General features: G+C 38.5%; 1 protein-coding gene across 4 annotated transcripts in view; it reads right to left on the bottom strand.

The window, feature by feature from the left end:
• Positions 1-15,557, bottom strand: part of LOC149080791 (neuronal acetylcholine receptor subunit alpha-7-like) — a 265,283-nt gene that overhangs the window by 248,643 nt on the left and 1,083 nt on the right. The window lies entirely within an intron of this gene.

Raw genomic sequence — 15,557 nt, 5'->3', positions numbered from 1 at the left:
TCACAGCAGAGGCGTTGTATATGTTTTGTATGTATTGTGTGTTAGATCATTCGAATCTTCCACCTCAACATGCCAAGTTAGTCTTCTTACTTGCCCTACAAGTTCCCACAAAATCTCGTGAAAAACGACCCAGCACTGTCAACGGAGGCTCTGTTTCATTATTCCCGTCGCAGAGGAGGCTCTGTGTGTTTTCTGTGTGTGTATATTGCATATTCCGTAAAAGGAAGAGGAAACGAAACTGCCCAGCACTGTGGACGGAGGCTTTGTTTCTTCGTTTCCCGTCACAGTGGAGGCGCTGATATATATATTGTATACAGTATATTGTGTAATTAGACCATTCTCGAATGTCTCCCACTTCAACATGCCAACTTATTCTTCTTACATGCCCATAAGTCTTGTCCACACTTCTTTTGAAATCCCATGCTGCGGTCCTCAGCCCTTATGTGCCACTGGGCGCACGTGCAATTTTTCTCCCTGGTCATGGGGTTCAGCTATCCATTTTTAGTCAAATTGTTTATACGTTGCATCGAGTCTGCACGGCTGTCTTCATGGGGAGAACGACGCGAGTGATTTGATACTTGCGAGCACGGGCCAAGGGAAGCCACCACCTATCTTTGCTAATTTTTCCGGCACAACCCTGCCTCTTTTGAGGTAACGGAAGTAAGTTGCTTTGCATCAGTCCGGGGTTGTGAACGGTTCTATCTATCTATCTCAGCTCAAAGCTGCTTCTACCTTGTATAATAGCAGACTATAAAATAATATATAATAAGTGACATTGTTAGGAAATTTTCCTTCCATAATTACTTTCCCGCCTGTTCGCAAATTATAATCTCTCATTTATGCTTGTCCGCGAAATTGCTCATTAGATTTCACCGGTCCGCAAGTAGTAGAACCTTGAAGAACGCTGTCGTAAAACCGAATGCTATGAAGATAGCCACATTATTTTTAATCCCATCTACAGAGATATGCAAACCCCAGGTTATATTCATAAGCCCTAAACGCTTCAAACAAAAATTGCAAAAACAAAAGTAATTACAGATTAATATCTGTGTTTTTGATCCACTCTTCCTTTTCATCTCGATATCGACTCGCGTCAGAGTTAATTACTTTCGCAAAGCCTTAAGAAAATATAATGCATAAATAAATATGTATATAATCGAGTCGATAAGCTCGCAACACTACGTTAATTGCCGAGAAAAGGTAAGCAACAAACACATCCTGTTGTTTGATTACTTGGATTTTTGCACTTTATCTATTTGAAATTAATTATACACTAGATGGTAACAAATATATACACATAAAAATGTTTTTTTTTTTTTTTTCACGGTATTTCCTCAACAGCGGAGTATTAATTTCTTCCCTAAAACAAGCGAAAGGATTAATTTCGGTAATTACATGGCGCATACTTTTCACGGCGTTAACCATGAAAAATCACACGCACACACACACACGTTAAAAGTTGGATATTAAAATACAGGTAAAATTAAGGAAAAACTGTCTTTTCCTTTAGTTTTTTTTTTATGTTTAAGCGTCGTTTGTTTTAAAAATATGTTTTTCTTTCAGATAAAAACACTTGTCTTTTCTGTTATCGTTTTATTTTTTTTTCTCTAGTTTTCTTTTTGTTTTTAAACTAAAAAGAGAAATCTTCCAAGTAATTGCAGATAATTACTTGGAGGCAATTTTTATTTATTTTTATTTTTTTGTTGAAAGGAATAAAAGAGTTTCTTTTCTTTACTTCTTAAGATGAATCGCCAGTAAACTTTGTTCCCGAAGATTAAAACTTTACATACAACGTGTTCTTTTGAAATAAAAGAAAGGAAGATTAAGAGAACATTAACTTAAAGGGACCAAAATATATGCCGTTTCGTTATTGTTATTATCTTTGTTTTTTTTTTTTTAAAGAAAAAAGAATTTGAAGAAACAATTATAATAATGTGCATTTGAAGTGTGATTTTTCCGCTTTAGGCTCTGTTCCCTTTATTACATTTAAAAAAAATGTATTTCTGTGAGATTAGTGGTTTTTCCCCCTACGTTTTTAACCGAGTGGTTTAAAAATGAAGAACAAAAAGAAAAAAAATGTATGTATATTGTAAAATTTTCGTATTTTAAATGAAATACTGCAAACAAATTAATATGTGAATTGGAAAGAGATAGCAAAAATATGAAAATTCAGAAAAGAATGCAAATTTCAAATAGGAATTCAAAAATTAAAAATGTCCATAGATCAATCATCGGGGGAACATCCTGACATTGACTTAACACAGAATGTTTCTGAGAGCTGGCAATTCTATAGCCTAAATTGATGCTCCATCCGTCGACGTTCTGCTGTAGTACCATTGAATTCAAAAAGCAAAAGAAAAAACCAAAACAAATGTTTTTTGTCAGTTTGAAAAAAAAAAAGCAAAGTGGCAGTCAATACAAAAATATATAAAATAGATGCAGAAGGTGCAATTGCATACAACGTGCTAGTCTTAGGTATGGCGGGTTGTGTTTGAAACGGGTTTCCTCCTTACACCTTGGACTTAGTACTTCCTCCTCACAACAATAACCATAACTGTTGACTTTGAACACAACCCGCCATACGTAGGACTAGCACATGGTATGTACTTGCCCCTTCTGCATCTATTTTATATTTTTATATTGACTGCTACTTTGCTTTTTTTCTTCAACTTGACAAAAAATACTTGTTTTGGCTTTTATTTTGATTTTTGAATTCCATGGTACTGCAGCAGAACGTCGGGAGATCGAGTATCTATTCAGGCTATGGAGGCCAAGAAATGCTCTCAGAAACGTTCTGTGTTAAGGCAAAAATGTCAGGGTGTCCCGCTCCCCCCGATGAGAGCCCTAAACATTGGCTATAACTTTTTTTTCATTTTTGAATTTCTATTTGAATTTTTCATTCCTTTTTGAATTTTCATATTTTTGCTATCTCTTTCCAGTTCACATAATAATTTGTTTGCAGTATTTCATTTAAAATATGTAACTTTTACAATGTCTTTTCACTACACTGCATATTACAGCTTCCTATGGCGCTGATATTAGTTAGTTTCGACAAAAAATTTAATTTTCATAATAATGTACATTTTTCTATATATATATATATATATATCCATATTATTAGCTGTAAAGTCGGCTATAGACCGCAGTGTTTTAAAACAACGCTTCTTGTCGCGATTTGAATTTCTAAATTTTTTCCAATTTGAAAGAAGTCCCTGCACATTGGGTAGCAGTATTTTTGAAATATATGGCATCCGTATTTGTTATGGGCACCTTTTTCTTAGCCACCTCGTTGGGCATTTTGCCTGTTGTGGCGTGGTATTTGTATTTTTGTATTTGTGCAGTGGCTAAATAACACAATTAGATCTTAAATCTGATACTTAAACTAGGTGATTCCATGATTCCCCATTGCTGCAAATCACTGACAAACCGTTAATCCTAGAGGCATACTTTTAACTATAAACATTATCTAAATAACTCAGATCCGTAATTCATATTCCATTCCCAGTATTCAAACTTATCCTCTGCTCCGTTTTCATTGAATCCACCTTTATAGTTATTATAATATGTGGTAATTATTATATATGTATACAGGGTGCATAGCAAACAGGGGGTTATAGCATTTCACTAGCAAACCGTTGATCCTAGAGGAATACTATGTCACTCTCCACAATCCATACAAAGGTTTTTTTTAAAGCTAGATGATGCGAAGATATATTTTGGAAAGAGAGAAAATTAAACTGCCCCTGTGTGGAATCGAACCCTTTCACCCGCCCTTTCACTTTCCGTGTGGACCACTACACTACAGAGGCAACGAATATCTCAACCTTTCCTTGGAGCTCGTGTGCTTTTTTTCCCTTGTTTATGCTATTCTTTCCCAACTTTTGTCCAATTGAATTCAAATATCTCCGTGAATATTGCAATTAGAAACGTGGAACGTTGGCCTCAGAAGAGACAGGGCAAAAGCTTTCTTATTGGGTTTTTAAGGACAAGGTATCCCTTATAAAAAGTTAGTTTTTATATTTTAATAACTATACAACACTTTGCAACATGAATGAAACATCTGAGTTCCACACGCTATTGGGATTATTTTTTTTATTGGAAGTATGCCTCTAAGATCAACGGCTCGCCAGTAAAATCCGATGTGTGGTGTTAGCTATGCACCCTGTATATGGTTTACAGTCAAAGCTCGAAACCGACTACTTCGAGAACTTTCCGGCACAGTTGACCCGGCCTAAATTCGAATTTCGGGCATCTGCCGACACGAGATCTGAGGTCTACACAATATATCGACGTTTCTTCCAATTGGAAGTAAGCCTCTAGGAGCAACATTTCGTCAGTGAAATGCAGCAAAGAAAAATTATGCAATCGCTCTGTATAAAAGTGTATATTCAAGTATCTGACATTTTGACCGTCCAGTAAGATAGGTAGATGGCAACGCAGCAATTCGTTATAAATTATCTAGGGTAGCGGTTCTCAACCGATGCTCCGTGTGCACCTCGCAGGGGCTCCGCGGCGACTCGAGGAAAATAAAATGAATCAGTAAAATTTGTAGACAAGAGAATAAGAGAGGCCTACAAGGTTCTGGCATAAAAAATTATGTACAAAAAAGAGCTCCTCGAGTCAAACAGAGCTCCGCCATAGAAATTATATACTGAAAAGGGCTCCGCGAGGCAAAAAAAAAGGTTGAGAACCGCTGATCTAGGGGAACGATAGCGAGAATGGACTTTTCATTAATATTAGTTTAAATTGCTGACTTTTCCCCATGCGTTTGAAACAACAGGAACACCAATGGCCTGAGGGACAAACGCAACCCATCGAGGAGTTCCGTCAGACCAGTGAAAAGTTTTCCAGTAGGAAAGTATAATGTATCCGAGGATGATGTCACTCTCCGCTATCCATACAAAGGTTTTTAACGGCTAGCTGATGCGAAAATATATTTTTGGAAAGAGAGAAAGTCCAACTGTCTTTGAGGGCAATCGAACCCACGTCCTTTCTCTTCATTTCTCCAGACCACTAGACTACAGAGGCAACGAATACCTCAATCTACCCTTGAAGCTCGTGTGCTCAGTGCACACGACGGACATGCACGGTCGGACCTAACTCAGGCCAAAGCTCAAAATTGCTGACAAGAGGATGAGAGTGACATCATCCTCGGATAAGTCGCCATCTGGTGGCATGATCAGTAGTTGTAAGCTTTTGCCTGATTTAGGTCCGACCGTCCATGTACGAACCGTCCCGTTCCGTGCGCACGAGCTCCAAGAAAAGATTGAGATATTCGTTGCCTCTGTAGTCTAGTGGTCTAGGGCGTTCACTGTAGTTCGTGCAGTTTTCAAGTCAAATAGAAAAATATAATGCGAGCCTGGCCTTCCATATGCAAAAGTCTCTCTAAAGAGATTAGGCATACATCCAACACGATTCTTACAGAATACTGTCATTATTGAGTTGAGTTGGAAATGAAGGCGCAATCCATCAGTGGTCGCCTGAAAGCTCGTTCGGGAAAAATATCTTATCAATATTCTTCTCTGGGTTTGAATCTGGGACCGTGACGGCAATCTTCACGGTGGCAGACAAGCATCTTTATCTGGTCCATGGACCAAAAAGGTCGTGCACGTCTGCTCTGGAATGTAAAGATGTAAAGAAAATATAGTGGTGATTCTTAAATGTTTTGTTTTGGAGATATTACAGTACTTCAGCATGTTGTTCTCTTGGAGTCCTTGTAACTGTGATTTAGGTATTTGAAGATAGATATTAAATACCTCTTGCTTTTGCATTATGTATTCGTTGGGGGATTCCAATGCAGTAGCCCTAGGAATCTTCAATCCAGTATTGGATTCGTTTTGGGATCCGAGTATTATGACTTGGGGTAAATATTGACGTTGTCGAGAGTAAATCCGAGTGAAGGGAAAAGGTTCGCGTTCACTTCACTCTTCCTATTCGGTTTCGCTGACCTTAAATATTCGGAAAATATGGAATTCGATGCTGTTTTCGTACTTCGGACGTCTACATTAGAATATACAGGGTGTCCTGCAAGTCCTAATGAAACCTTCATCTCATCAACCGTTCGTCGTAGAAGAGCGGTTCTGATTTAAGAAATGCTCGAAGTGTGCTCAGGAATCCCTCTGCGCCAGTTTGGGGAGTGAAGATACAGCGCGTCATACGTAATCGGCTGAAGTTGTTTTTTTGTGGTTAACAACTTCGAGGCGCGAAAGCTCCCCTTTGAAAACACAGAGAGCAACGGGCCTACAAACGGTACACAATATTCAATTATTACTCTTCACTTCTGAAATATAGATGGCAGCACTGAAAAAAACGGACATAAAACTAGACCGCACTCAGACTGTTAGGTACACACACTTGCACTTCCGGCACAACTGAACTTAATTCTCCATGGCGATGGACCTGAATTGTGCTCGGTTTGAAAGAAAGAAAGAAAATGAGCCATAAGAAAAATATTTAAATTATTACACTGTCCGCCGTTGTCCAATATCCAATAAAAAGATTTTGTTCCGCCTCTCCCGAGACTAACAAAATATTCCAAGTGCATGTTCTAATGTTTCTAAATTGTTATGTTCCCTGTTGAATGAAAAATACCGATAAGTAGGTATTTTCTCTTTCGGTAGAAACGACCAACTTTAAAAAAATTGTTATTTTCGGCAATAACATTTCCATCGGAATAATCCCTACTGCATAAACCGTCAGAGCTTATCTAAAAGATTCAGAAACAACAGTGGGAATGGTCCTATTTGAAAACATTCGAAACCCCTCCTCAATCATATTACCATCCCAACAAGTGAGTCCAATCACAATACCGAGTCCGGCTCCAGCTACTACCTATTCCGCGCCCAAATGGCGTAGTGGTAAGATGCTTGTCTTCCACTATGAAGGTTACCGTCAAGGTATACGAGTTCGAATCCGGGCATAGAACCTCAGGAACAAGTTCTTTACCTATAGAGCGTGGGGCGACCACCGATAGATGTTGTCTTCATTTCCCACCCAACTCCCACTGGTTAGAAATTGCTGTATGGCGATATTTGACCGGAGTTAGTGTGCGGTAAAGTAAGTAGCTACTACCCATCCAAAAATATATACATTCAAAAACAAACAAACATCTCTTCTCATAGCTGTATGCGCATTTCCCTCATCTCGTACTACAGTGGAGCGTCTCGCAAAAACTTCGCAAATCCTAGAGGAAAGCCAAATGCCCGATTTGTGCTTGTTCATTAATATCGATGTATAATTCTGTGGCGTTTGGTCAAAACATAATTGCAAAATCACAGTTTTGAGATATAAGCATTTTATATAATTGTCAATTGAAAATCAAAAATAAAGCATACACACAAATACAAATGAAAATATCATACCTCAGCATGTTGTTTAGCCGTACGCACGTATTTGTGAATTTGTCTCACTTATAGTTAGCAAAATCACTTTTAGATGAAAAAGCCAATTTTTGGAGATCTAATGTTCTGACCAAACACCACAGAATTGAGGAACAATCCGTTATTGCTATCAGAAACTCCCGAGTCCCGACGTGATCACATTAAGAGACGTGCACTGTACTTGAGGGGGAGGGAGGAGAAAACTTTTTTGTTCTCATCACATTATAAAGAGTTGCTCTATTGGCTCTCTCTAATGTGAAAAACGGTGTTGGAAATTTTTTGGCACTTTCATCGTCTAGAGAACTTTAAGTCATGGCCGCGTTGTCAGCGTAGTTCTATTCATCCGGATCTGAAGTAAATGTAAAAGTGATCCGTAACCAGAAATGAAGTATATCAAGAAAGTTACGTGAAATTTATAAAGCCTTCTAACATTATTATTATTTTTTTTACCATCCATGACGGATAACATGAATAACTTCAACCGCAGCGTGATGAGTACAATTCATATTACAGTCCCGGCAAGTGAAGTCCAATCGCAATTCCAAGTCTCAGCTGCACTTTACCCATATCCAAAAAACAAATAATATCACACCCATTCATAAACAATCATCTCTCCTGATAGTTATATGCGTATTTCCCCTCGTCTCGTACTGCGACAGAGCCGCTCGCGAAAGGCTCCGTGAATCCAAGAGCAAAACAAAATGCCCAAAACATCGATGAATAATTCAGGATTTACCACCATCCGCACCTACTCTTTTCTCTCCTGCACCAACATATATATATCTTTCTCTGTACTTTCCGTAGGATATTCGTACCAGACAGAGATTCCGAAGACAAAGCGCACACGTGCACACACACATAACGCGAAAAGGCTTATTCGAGCGCGTTTTGAGACGGATTTCTATTTCTCTCTCTCTCTCTCTCTCACCCGCGTACTTGAATGCACGTTGTTTCGAGAGATTTCTCCCGTCCCTGTAATATCTTCCAAAAGCAAGGCTTTAGAAATGTACATACGGAGAGGCTTACGCGCGAGTACGAGGTCAGACCCAGGACAATACGCAAAATGGAGAAAAGCTCTACCCTCCGTTTTTTTTTCCCCGTTTTTCCGGCTTCTTTTGTTATACGCTCATTAAATTCTAATGAGCATTGGATTCCCATCTTGTTTGCTAGTTTATTCGGAAGGAAAATTGCCTCTGAAGACAACGGTAGATAATGCATCATCGTGTACCTTCTTCGGTTGTATGTGTACTTAGCTAGCGAAAGCATTGGATTCCATTGAGTGGGGGGGGGGGGGATGTGATCTTTTTTTCTTTCCTCCCGCTGTTTCTTACATTCCGTACGTTCCTTAAGTGGATTTTGGGGGACGAAAAACATCCACGATATCTATTTATGATTTATAATATAGGCGCATTTTTTGCGGATGAATATATATAAGCTTCCGATTCAGGTAATTACAAAAACAATCACCGTGTTTATTAAATTGGGATGCACACAGAGGCCGGCTCGTGTTTTTGCCACGCTTTTCTCCCCCGTTTCTCATTCCGAATTTCCCGCCCTGGGTCCGTAGCCAATACCCCTTCTTATGAATACTCTACATATTTTTTCACTTTATTTAATATGTTTAATTATATGCTTATATGTTATTGATTTATATACATTATGTTTTGTATATTTTTAATTTTTCACTTTATTATATTTTACGCACTTTTAGGAGGTATTACCGTAGGCAGCACACAGCCTATGAATAATAACCAATGAACATAGTATCTGTAGGAGATATTTGATTTGTCACTCTTTTGGTCACTCACATGCTTTCACACTTCCTTGGTCACTGTTTTAAGCGCTCATTCACTTAGTCCTTCACTATCTAAGTCACTCTTTTGACTACGTCCATGCAGAGACTCTCCTTAAAGACCTGCTTTGGTCTCATTCCCATGCAGAGACTCTCCTTATTTGGTCTCACTCCCATGCAGACATGCAGAGACTCTCCTTAAAGACCTGCTTTGGTCTCACTCCCATGCAGAGACTCTCCTTATTTGGTCTCATCCTCGTGCATACAGAGACTCTCCTTATTTGGTCTCACCCTCGTGCATACAGAGACTCTCCTTATTTGGTCTCACTCCCATGCAGACATGTAGAGACTCTCCCTAAGCCACACTTTTGGTCATCTCCATGCAGGGACTCTCCCTAAATCACTCTTTTGGTCTCACTCCCATGCTCACACTTTGTGTCAGTCACTCTCGTGGTCTCCCTCCCATGCTCACACTTTGTCTGAGTCACTCTTTTGATCACTCCCACGCTAACATTTTTTCCCAATTCACTCGTGTGGTAATAATCATTAGACTAGCGTTGGCCCTTGTGCACTTTAATGGGCATTCACATGCTTGCACATTCTCTTGGTCACTTTCCCGTTTTTTCGCAGGCTTGCACAGGCTCTAAGTCAGTTTTTTTGGTCACTGACCAAACTACTGTCTTCACGCTTTCTTGCTCACACACCGACCTGGTTCCTGGATCGTACCGAATGGCATTATGACCGGTATTTCGCTGGACAATCCCGTAATTTTGGCCTAGACTTTTGTCTTATATAAAAATGGTCCGTTTTTTCCCATAATTTTAACGAAGTACTATTGAATTTCGTTTTCGATTAAAAATAGTTATAGTCTGTAATTGTGGAAATAATTTCAGCGTTTCCGGCCATTGGTAATTTTTTAGTGTTAAATCACCTCTTATCAACTTGAGCTTTGGCAATTTTTTTTTGGCGATGATTGGTGCTGTCCAATATTTTTGCCTAGAAATTCCGTTTTTCTCCATGAAACATAGTCAGCATAGAGTATAACGAGTTGTAATTACTGATTTTTTTCTCCGAAATGCCTGTCGCAGACCAGACGGAATTTTTGAACCCCTGCATTGAACTTCCATGACCTTGTTTATTTTCTCGAAATTGCGAATTTAGTTGTCCGTAGAAGTCAAAATTTTGCGTTTTTAGTTGTCCGTGAAATCAGAAAGACTTGTCAACTTTTAAACATTGTCACGCATATCAGAGAGATAAGCTGTATAAAAATTCTAAATATATTTAATATGAAAAGTTAAGGGCAACTTGTAATGTTCTCACGTGCAAGTAGGTGCCGCAATTTCTTCACAAGCTGGACCTGCCCGCTTTCCAATCTCCATGACGGTAAACAACTGGTAGAAGTCATTTCGTGTTTCCCCCACCATTATTTAAATTCTAGTTGGCTTGCCTGTCGAATACATCTGACCAAATGACCGGCAACGTATTGCTAATTACATCAAATCTCTGCGAATTAAAAAAAAAAAACCTGTCAGCACCTGTTGATACATCGATATGAAACCACTCATCGGCAAATCGAATGATTCGACAGGTCTGGGAACAAAGAGGCCGTTCAAGTATTACGTAAGCAATTTTTTGGCCATTTTTGACCTCCTCCCTCCCTTGTCAGCAAAATTTCGTCATCACTGCCCCCTACCCCCTAACGCATATTGGTGGGATCAGAAACGTAAGCGGGAGGGGGGCATAGGGGGCTCCCTCCCACAGACGAAAAAGAAAAATTTTAAAATATTAAAATTTTCGAAAGAAAACACCTTTATATGTGTGTTTTTATAATCGACTTCTGTTGATTTCAATGCTATTTGAAGGGTAAGAAATCGAAATTTCTCTTTCAGAAATTCATTGTGACCCACCCTTTAAGCCATATATGGTAAACCCTTCACCGCAGACAATTGTGGCCCTGAAGGTTATCTCATGTGGCTAGCCACGCCCCCCCAAACCGAACTTTGTAAAAATGAACTTAGCGCACATTTAAAAATCACTTAAATGACCCGTGGCACAATTCCAGAGCATTTAAGTGACCCGTAGCGCATTTTCAGATCACTGAAGTGGGCCTCAATGATCACTTTCACATTCAAAGATCACCTAAGTAACCTGCGACACTTTTCCAGAACACTTAAGCGATCTGTGACACATTTAGAGATCTCTTGAGTGACATGTGACGTAGTTTTAAAGCACTCAAATGGCCCCCAGTGTGGTTTTACATCACTCAAGTTACCCGCGGCACATTCTCAGATTACTTAAGTGATCCGCGGTAATTATATACCGCGGATCCCTTGAGTGATGCGTGGCACAGTTCCAGAGGACTTGGATCCGCGAAAAATTTAGAGATCACTAAAGTGGCTCTGTAGGGCACTCATTAATACTGGGGGGCGGGAATGTTACTTCAAGTGCCCACAAACTATCGAAAGGTTTTTCTCGTTTTTGGCTTACCGAGTAAGATGCCGTTAAGAATATTTCATATTTTCATAAAGGGTGGTTGATGACGTAACCAGTATCCAAATCCCCTCCCCCCTTGTCATCAAAAGTTTTACCTGTTGTGGTCATGTATTTGTATTAAACCGCGTTTCGATATAATGCCAAAGGGGCCATTCAAATATTACGTAAGCAGATTTTAAGCGGTTTTTGACCCCCCCCCCCCCCCGTTGTCAGCAAAATTTCGTCAGCAGCTTAGAATATTTCATATCTTCAAAAAGGATGGTTGATGACGTAAGCAACCTTCAAAACCCCCCCCTCCCCCCGTCAACAAAGGTCAGCAAATCCGAAACCCCCTCCCCCCCCCGATGCTGACGCAATACTTGAATGACCCCAAATTTGTTATAGCGGAGGAATTCTAAACCATAAATGTGGGCGTTAAATCAGGATTCGACTGTAGATCGAAAGTTTGATTCCTTGTAGTTAATTTATAAACGTACAGGAGCACCAGGTAATGGACGCATTCTTTCACATCAACAGGTAGTCTGCTTTGTTCATCCAATACCATACTAGAGATATATATCTCTAATGTTGGTGCATCTTATACTGGTATCATCACCGTGTTTACCCATAACGGACGGTTAATACTACCATACCAATTTGGTTTTTTGGCACACTTTCCAATCGCAGTAATAACTCTCTTCTCCAAGTATACCGTTGCGTGAATCAATTTCTTGAGCGGCAGCTCAAGAAATTGACTCGCTCAAGAAAAGACTCGTGCGGCAGCAGCACAAGGTGCAGACATATCCGGTATAAATAAGAAAATAATAATACTTGCCGAAAAATGTTTGAAAACCTACCTGTGTAAAAGTCCAAATCTATGGATGGAATAGTTCGCAGAATGAACTATGATTTTTTATGCATTGCATCTAGCTGAGAATGCAACCAGATAAATAATGCATATGAGTCAGTTTATGAAGGAGTGGAGAGGAATCCAAAGCCAAAGGCAGAAGTTGAGTGACTGAATTTCCCGTGTTTCACCATATTACTTGCTTGAAATCTGCAGTTTTCCGAGTCATTTCACTTATACGTATTTCACTTATATATATACGCCGGTGTGCCAAATCTGGTGCGGCCCAGGATGCCGCAACTGACCATTATGTTGGAACGGAGAGAAACCGAACCGAAAACCATAATTGGTGAGACAGGGTTCCAATGGGTAGTTATAACCCATCAAACCCCCTTCATCATGACTCTGCCAATTCCTGTTGCAGTAGTGCAGGAACGGAGAGAAGTTGGCCACCTCTCTGCTATGCTCCATATTGTCTGGTTCTCGTGTTTAACCTTCTTGACATTGTCCATCGCTTCCCGCTTCATAAATTAAACAGTCCCATAAGAATGTATGCCGCTGTCATGAATGAAATAAAACAATGATAATTTTCTGGTTGGGACAGTGCCACTGAACCAGCCGAACATTGTCACAAGATAATTTGAAGGTCAATTTTCATATACAGTAGAACCTCGTCTATCCAAACATCAATTTTCCTAACAACTCGGTCAACCGAACACCTTTTCAACCTAGCTCATTTTCAGTTTTCTATAGTGAATGATGCTCAACAGTTGGTATTTTCTTGGAACTTGAATCCTCTTCCCTCCCAACTCGATAGCTTTGCTCTATTGTACAATAATTCACTTCCAAATAATTATACGTACCGTACTTGTGAGCTATACATATGTAAGTGGAGAAGGGGGGGGGGAGGCAGATCCGGGTACAGTGTATGCAGCGATAAACGACTCACAAAAAGCGAACAAACAATAGGAGCAGATTTAGCTGTCATCTTTCGTTTCTATCTGACGAATTCATTTTAAATTTAATTTATTCCTTTGCTTCATCGAATTAGTTTCGAGAAATCGATTTTCCGAACTTTTCACTTTTTCGAACACCCTCCGGTCCCGATGTGTTCGGATAATCAAGGTTCTCCTGTACATAATGACATACATTGTTTCGTCACGCTACCGCTTCTGATAGCGCTTTAGATAGCGCTTAATATATGTTATAGCAACTACGAAAAATAAAACAGATTTTGGCGTAATTCTGCCGGTATTCCAGAAAGGATTGATCAGGAGAGAAAAAAATAATGTTATTTAAACTTGATTGGATGGAAAAACCATCGCTATATATTTCAAGAGCCGTTTCCCAAGAATATTGCTATCTCAAGCGATATCGATCACTTTCGAAATCGTTCTCGAGCACTTTCATCGCATGATTGCCGGTACTTTTGTAATACATCTCCTCCGATTTTACGGTTATTTTATCAGAGAAACAAATAAAATGATATTTCTTTTTTCTGTTCATCATAAGTTCGACCCTGAAACAGAAAAAATAAAGTTTTTCTTTTAAATACTAATACGTTTCTTTTCTTTTCAGTTCGATTCCGTTTGAAATTATTTCATCAGTTTCGAGATCGTAAAGTTATGCAGTTATAAAAGAGTTTGTGAATGACCATTCTGAAGAAATCGGCCGTCATTCGATCAGTAAGCATATCAAAAATGTACTTTCACTTTTTGTTTTCCTACTGATGTCTAAATCATCATGATATGATGAAAAATACGCATCGGAATCATCGGAGTGTTAAACATTTGTATCTACGTCAATGTATTCCATGTCACAAATTCAACAGCAAGAAGATAACCATTTTGAGATACTTTTATTCTTGCATAATAATGTACATACGAGTTTTTTGGTGAGACTCGACGATGGTCTGCTATTTTTATGGGTTTTTTTCTTGTATGAAATATTGTTCAGCTTGTCAGCTTTCGTGTACTGGATTTTTTCTGGTTTTTTGTCTTTTTTTATAAGTGAACTCAAGTTGATCTCAATATTCTTAGGTTGCTTACGTTTGAGTTACCAACAAATTGGAAATCGCATCTTTTAAATTTCTATTTCCCCAAGCAATGAATGATCTATCAGCGCAGCATTTCTATAATATATATATATCCTTTTTAGTAATCGATTTTCTAGGTGATTCACTTCACTAACAAGACATATTTCAATTTTTTGATTGCTTCATTTCTTTTGAAATTCGGATACTTAAACATGAAAATCTGACCAATTTTGTTTTTATCTGATTTATTTTTCGATTTCTCCGCAGCTTAATGTTGTAATAACTTTAACGCTTTTAACGAAGGTGGAGACTATAAATTTGATTGATACGTAGTAATAATTTCCGGACTTTTCGAGGAAAGTTTATTTGTAAAAATTTGATACGTTTTCTTTCATCAGTACGAAAAAAAATAATAATGCAACAATAATAATGCATGAACAGTTCTCCGCCTTCGCTAGAAGTGTTAAAGTTATTACAACATAAAGCTGTGGAGAAATCGAAAAACAAATCTGATATAAATCAATGAAAACTCCATTTCGTACAACTTTTTCGAATTAGTTTGATTTTCACGTTAAAATAACCGAATTTTGAAAGAAATTAAAGTTATCGAAAAATTGAAATATATCTTGTTAGTGAAGCAAAACACCTAGAAAACCAATCATTAAAAAGGGTGTATATACTATAGAAATGTTGCGCTGATAGTTCACTGAAGTCTACGAGCTGAATTTGAGAGGGAATATTAGGTAAGAAATGATAAATACATGTTCATGCAACATAACACTTTTTCGAACTTCAGATTCTTGGATTGGTATGTTTTTAAGGAACAAAAACAAGATTTTCCACAATTTTGTTCATTTTTTTTGGAGAAAAAAATACTTCCAATTGAGAACTGTATCGTATTGTGTGCAGGAGTTCTTGATAATAAGAGCGGAATCAAAGATATTATACTGTAATATAATTTCATTTCATAGTTATTATCATGTTCATAATGCATTTCAATATTGCATGGAGTTTCTGGTTTTAGTATTTCCC

The sequence above is a fragment of the Pholcus phalangioides genome, unplaced genomic scaffold (assembly GCF_987345545.1).
Source record: "Pholcus phalangioides strain wild (caught in Gottingen) unplaced genomic scaffold, Ppha-v1.0 ptg000010l_1, whole genome shotgun sequence".
In the NCBI taxonomy this organism is placed as follows: Eukaryota; Metazoa; Arthropoda; class Arachnida; order Araneae; family Pholcidae; genus Pholcus; species Pholcus phalangioides.
The sequence above is the reverse complement of the archived record's forward strand: the minus strand, read 5'-3'. Positions and strand labels throughout refer to the sequence as shown.